This window comes from Rhagoletis zephyria, unplaced genomic scaffold (genome assembly GCF_001687245.7).
Source record: "Rhagoletis zephyria isolate East Lansing unplaced genomic scaffold, Rhagoletis_zephyria_1.1 Rzeph_scaffold_02576, whole genome shotgun sequence".
NCBI classification, from domain to species: domain Eukaryota; kingdom Metazoa; phylum Arthropoda; class Insecta; order Diptera; family Tephritidae; genus Rhagoletis; species Rhagoletis zephyria.
The window spans coordinates 40,916-47,638 of NW_016159660.1; the positions used below are offsets into that span (position 1 = coordinate 40,916).

General features: G+C 34.8%; 1 long non-coding RNA gene across 1 annotated transcript in view; it reads left to right on the forward strand.

Annotated features, from left to right (window-relative positions):
- The window catches only part of LOC108367185 (uncharacterized), a 12,327-nt gene extending 10,067 nt beyond the window's left edge, over nucleotides 1–2,260 (forward strand). The window contains exon 4 of the long non-coding RNA XR_001848215.1: nucleotides 2,249–2,260. This is a non-coding gene — a long non-coding RNA (uncharacterized LOC108367185). The remainder of the gene's footprint in view (nucleotides 1–2,248) is intronic.
- The last annotated feature ends 4,463 nt before the right edge of the window (nucleotides 2,261–6,723 follow it).

Genomic DNA, 6,723 nt, shown 5'->3' on the forward strand with positions numbered 1-6,723 from the left:
GCAATAAAATAAAGCTACATTTTCCAAACAAAAGTGCAATCATAAAATAAGATTGAATAGCCCTATAGCCTTTATAAATTAGAAAATTTTAGTTGAGAAAAAGAAGTGCACGCAAAGGATTTCACAAAAATGTATTGAAATGTTATTTTTTTTACAAAAGTGCCATTTTGGCATTTTGTGCCAAATTGAAAAATTAAGTGCCATTTGAAGTAAAATAGGAACAAATGGCACGGTTTGAGCCAAGTTGGCATCCCTGCTTCCAATAACTTACAAATATAAAAATGTGAAATATCGAGGGCTTGAATTCATTAATACCCTCTATCTGCAATTTGCACAAAAACTAATTTGTGATTTTAGAAACCATCTGGGACTTATTACCTGTCGTTATATAAGGTAACATTAATATCACTGATGACAGTTAAAGCTTAGGTGGATTTTTATATCAGAATCTCATCTTTGTGAAAAGTGTGCAGATAGAGGGTTTTATTGAATATAAGCCCTCGATGTTTAAAATATATACAAATTTTATTTCAACGTATACAAAAAATAAATCTACCTGCATTACAGCACGAAGGGAGACGGGGAAGGGGGGCCTTGGGGGGCCGCGGCGTAGCGTGACGTGGCGTGCGCGCCGTTCGCGTGGGGTACGGGGGCGCGAGCGCGAGCGCGGCTCGCGCGGTGGTGCGCGCTGACGCGGGCCGCCGCGAAGCTAAGCAAATTTAATGTTTGAAAGAGAAATAATGTCAATGGATTTTATTTCGTTTTTAAAAAGGTAATAATGTCGCACCAGGGTGGGAAATAAAGTCAATTGACCTTATTTCCGTTGATCTTATTACCTGTCACCGTGTTGCACTTTTGCCTGAATTTCGGGAAAATCCCGGGATTCCGGGATTGTATTTTCAGATCCCGAAAATCCCGGGATCGACAAAACCCCGAAAATTGACATCCCTACTATGTATAGATTACGTATATAGATATAGATATAGATTAAAGCTGCTTTACTGTACTTTCGATCCGATTCTACTGATGACGTTAGGCCAACATAATAGATAGACATCCAGACATCCGGTCAGGTACGAGCATGATTTTTAATTTCGACCAAACTCAAATACATTGTTTGTTGGTCCAAATAATGAGACACGTATTTTTTCTTTTGCCTCGGAAAAATTTTTCGCCCGAATTAAACGCGATTTTGTTTTTCAGGCAAAAATCGACTTTTCGAATTGACAGTGNAAAAAAAATACACTTTTTGAGAAATTAAGTTTAAAAAAAAATTTGCACTTTTTGTTTATTGTTAAATAAAAAATTTTAAATAATGATAATCAATAATTATATCATTCTATCTTGAAGTGACAAGAACTACTGACATTTGAGTAAAAACATTGTTGGAATCTATTAAATTTTGTCAATGTTATGGGCATTTTAAAAAAACATTCTAACTGTCAATTCGAAAAGCCGATTTTTTCCTGAAAAACAAAATCGCGTTTAATTCGGCCGAAAAATTTTTCCGAGGCAAAAGAAAAAATACGTGTCTCATTATTTGGACCAACAAACAATGTATTTGAGTTTGGTCGAAATTAAAAATCATGCTCGTACCTGACCGGATGTCTGGAAATGGAAAGCATCNATTTTTTTTTCTCTTAAACTTTTTTACCGGGAAAGGGATACTTTGAACTACAATCAACCCAAATCTCTAAAAGCGAANATTATTTGGACCAACAAACAATGTATTTGAGTTTGGTCGAAATTAAAAATCATGCTCGTACCTGACCGGATGTCTGGAAATGGAAAGCATCAGTACATTCTACTTTGCATTCCCTGAAATGAAGCAAAGAAGCGAAACAAATAAAATATTGTAGGACATTCCACTTTTCATTCCCCGAAATGAAGCAAGGAAGCCAATTAAAAAAGAAATATTATAGGACATTCTACTTTGCATTCCCCGAAATGAAACAAAGAAGCGAAATAAATAAAATTTTGTGGGACATTCTACTTTGCATAACCGGCAATGCCTTAAAGAAGCGAAAAAATTCGAAGGCATTATAACGCTATGCCTTCTAGAACACGTTACCACTAATAGCGATTACCGATTTTTTGCTGGGTGGTCACGCCGATTTGGTCAGTTTTCAAGATCGTGGTGAATGAAGTCAAGCATGTATTGTGAAAGAATAGGAATCGTTTGATAAGTTAATAGTAGTTTCAAGCATATAAGTATATACATACATTAACATAATACAATTACGGTGAGAAACGCCCATTTTAAGTTCATTTATGTAGTCTTGAAAATTGGTGCGGAATGGTTTCATTAGGCACTGAAAAAGAAAAGTTTTCGCGGTTTTTAATTTGCCGTTATATGAAGGTAGGGAACGTGCAATAAGTGTTTAGATATACATAAATATTTTAGTTAATTCCATTATGTGAAAAAGTGACTGTATATAAATGCAATAGTCTTTAACATATCCTGAGAAATCCTTTTGAGGACTCTCCAATTGAACGATATTGCTTTGCATTCAGCTTGAACGAAAAAGTCACTCCCTGGCCACTTTTCTGTAATCCGGTTCTTTCATTTAAAAGTTATTTATACAATTAAATGGTCGCCGCGAATAACGTTTTAAGCGACAAGATTATAACTTTGCAGAAATAAAAAGAAAATGTGTTTAATGACGCACATACATAAGCTCATTTGATTTGGTTTTCTACTTTTCGGTACAGTAGTATCAATAAACTTGCACATTTATATCGTTAAAATTAAAGAAGTTTGTTTTAAGAAAATTGTCGCTTACAACGTTACTCGCGGCGACCATTCAATTGCCGAAAACTTTTTTTTTAGAAAAAAACTGGAGCTCCACTTAAGTTTTTGAATATAACTTTGGTAAATGTTACTCGATCGGTACGTAATAATTACCAAATTGAAAGCAACACTTACTGTTACTGATTTATGATAATAATATGAATAAAATCGTTCAGATTATAAACAGACTATTTAAAAATAAAAAAAATTTTGAAAAAATTTTTTTGTCATTTTCCTATATTTGCAATTTTTTAATTGTATGCATTAACATAAGTGAACTAATTAGTGTTTCTAGAAGTTGTGCCCGTTCAGTGTTTCCATACTCATGTGCATAAACAAAATTTTTCCACCACGATGGAAAATAATGGCTTTTCTATTAGAGCTACCGAAATTGTTCCTAAATATTCAAAAATTCGCAAACTATAGATAATATTAAAAAAAAATTTTGAATATTTGGAACCGGCGATCTAAATGCACCCCAGCAATATTAATGCTGTTCTTTACATCTTTTGACTATAGGCCAGTGCAATTATCAAGAGAACAATTAAAATTTTATTGAAAAAAGCTAGCTTTGAGATTAACGATAAGCTAAAGGGCTGCGAGAAATGATATTTGACTTTATCTTTTGCGTTAACAGATTCATTGTCTAATAATATGCACCAAACTTTATTGCTGAGCCCAGAATTTTTAACAAGAATTGGTCTTATTCGACTAATGTGCTGTGGGTCACTTAGCGGTCGATGCGCGGGCTCTTACAATTAAAATAAAATACTAATATTTTGCAGGCTTGTTTTTGACTTCGTGATACAATATATTTTCATTATTTCCAAGGAATTTGAGAAAAATTAGATTTTCGACCCGCCCTACAACCCCTTGTGGCTGTTATCGATTTTTTCGTACCTCCTAATTCTATACTGATTTTATGTGTTCTTAGCATTGATAGAACCCATTTATTTATTATTAGGCTTATACCCTTGCTCATCAAGGCACCATCTATTGCCTTATATTATGTGTTATCAAAAGCCCCCGAAATGCCAATAAAGGCACAAAGGGCTATATGTTGGAGCACCCACTTCTGGTCGACAGTAGCCTAATACATAGCCCGGGAAATGAGTATCTAACAAGAGTCTGCAGGTCTCACCCGGATGCTGTGTGTAGCTCCCGTCTGGTCTTTTCAGAGTGCCGACTGTGTTCTTATGATCCCTTGTTAGAGCTTTTTGCTTTTTTGTACTCCTCAGGGAGGCTGTTAGTTTCCTAGCAGTGGTTTCGCCAGCTAGCTCTTTTGAATTTCCTTAACTCTTTGTTGTAGGAGGTTAGGCCAATTTTATACGGATTCCAATCACCCGTGGGTTTTTCCCTATTGAATAGTTTTCTAGCTTGGCATCTCATTTTCTCAAGCTTCTTGCTCCACCAAGGCACATAACGTTTGAATTTTACCTTTCCTTAGGGACAGCTACGGTTGAAAGATATTACAATATATGCTATATATAAGCTGTTCAGCCTCGGTCTCAAGCTTCTTCCATAATAAGGCGAAGGAGTTCCCAGTTCGTTTTCTAGGATTTATAAAAACTAGTTCATGTTCAGGAAAGGTAACAATGTTTAACTCTATGTGCATATGTTCTGACATTGAAAGAAAACAAAAAATTATATTTTTAATATTTTTATTGAGCTTTGTACCACGATTGTTTATTAGGAAAAATTTAAAAATGTAATAATAATCAGTGTTGCCGTTTTAGCCCTTTGGTGGCTAAATTTGGCTACCAAATTCTTTTTTTGGCCACAAAAATTTGAAATTGCCCCTAGCCCTTTTTTTAGCCCTTTTCAAAATACATTCATCATTGACATTAAAATTTTTTTTATGATTTTCATGAATTTAACTCTTCGCTCATAAAGCGAACACCTTTCCTTTAAGGCAAGTAAACATATGTCTATGTATGTTCCTTACGTTTCTGGGCCGTTATCTTATCCATTAACGATTTAACTATACTTTAAAATAGGTAAGTTGGCGGCCCTTAATATGCTTTATGTGTTACACAAAAAGTTTTTTTGTTGAATAAAATATTAATTCTTTTCAGAGTTCATTGTTTTTCTATACCAGTAATTATAGAAAATGTTTGCGTGTATACTTATATATTTATACTAGCAGTACCCCGGTGTGCTTCTCTACACCAAATATTGAAAAACGAATGAAAAGTCCTGGAATTTTTCTATATGAAAATTTATCATTTGTTTTATTTCAAAATTTTTTATTCTTTATTTTAAATCTTAATCCAACACATAACTCTTGTACAGGCCACGTATAGCTACCAATTCCAGTAATCTACCACAAATATTTCAAGAGATATACCAGATGAAATTTTTTGTTAGTATGGGTGGTGCCACGCCCCCTTTTCCGAATTCGGGGAAACCTAACACAAACCATCTGCATAATAGCCCGACTATGCCGTATAAATTTGGTTGAAATCTTGCACTTATTCTTTATATATAAGATGTGAGGTGCCACGCCCTCTTTTCCAATACTGCCCATTTTTATCCATGAGTATGGAATTATTTTTTATACCTCTATACCAACTTCCAGTACTCTACCTCAAATATTTCAAGAGATATACAACAAAAAAATGTTAGTTAGTATGGAAGGTGCCACACCCCCTTTTACGAATTCGGGCAAACTTCACATAAACCATCTGCATGATAGCCTGAATATGCCGTATAAATTTGGTTGAATTCGGTGAAGCCGTTCTCAAGTTATAAGCTCACACCAAAAACGTGTACTTATTTGTATACATGAGATACATACATATGCCACGCCCCTTTTCCAAATTTGGGCAAACTCCACATAAAATATCTGCATGATGGCCCGAATATGCCGCATAAATTTGGTTGAATTCGGTGAAGCCGTTCTTAAGTTATATTGTCACACCAAAAACGTTCACTTATTTTTATATTTTAGTTAGTATGGGTGGTGCCACGCCCCCTCTTCCGAATTCGGGAAAACTTCGCATAAACCATCTGCATGATAAATCGAAAATGGCACATAAATTTGGTTGAATTCGGTGAAGCTGTTCTCAAGTTATGAGGTCACACCAAAAACGTGCATTTATTTTTATATATAAGATGTAGGTAAATAAATTTAGCTACCATTTTTAGCCACAACGACGATTTTTAGCTTTTTTAGCCCTTTTTTAGCTGGAATTTAGCTACCACTAAAAACGATTCGCGGCAACGCTGATAATAATATCAAAAAAAATATTAAAAATAAAATGTTAACAAGCCACAATAACATTGACAAATACATAGTTTAGGAAGAGCCTGCCTGAAACTATACAAAAAAGCAAATTAGCCAATGGATGTATAGAATTGACAACAACAACCACGCTGTCGAGTTTAAATAGCGGCAAATCAGCTGCACTTGATAGTAGTTGGTTGAATAAGGAAAATGAATTAGCAACAAGAGTTTACGGGATGTACATAGCTCAGTGGTTAACGCTTCTGACTTTGAACATCGAATTCGCAGGTTCGATCCCTGCTGAAGTCTAGAAAAAAAAAGTCTGATGAGGAGATGTGGTGATCTCCGAAATAGTGCTATAACTTCTACCGCTTAGACTTTGTTGCTTTTTCAATTTTTCCTAATAAACAATCGTGGTACAAAGCTCAATAAAAATATTAAAAATAAAATGTTAACAAGCCACAATAACATTGACAAATACATAGTTTAGGAAGAGCCTGCCTGAAACTATACAAAAAAGCAAATAAGCAAATGGATGTATAGAATTGACAACAACAACCACGCTGTCGAGTTTAAATAGCGGCAAATCAGCTGCACTTGATAGTAGTTGGTTGAATAACGAAAATAGGTTAGCAACAAGAGTTTACGGGATGTACATAGCTCAGTGGATAACGCTTCTGACTTTGAACATCGAATTCGCAGGTTC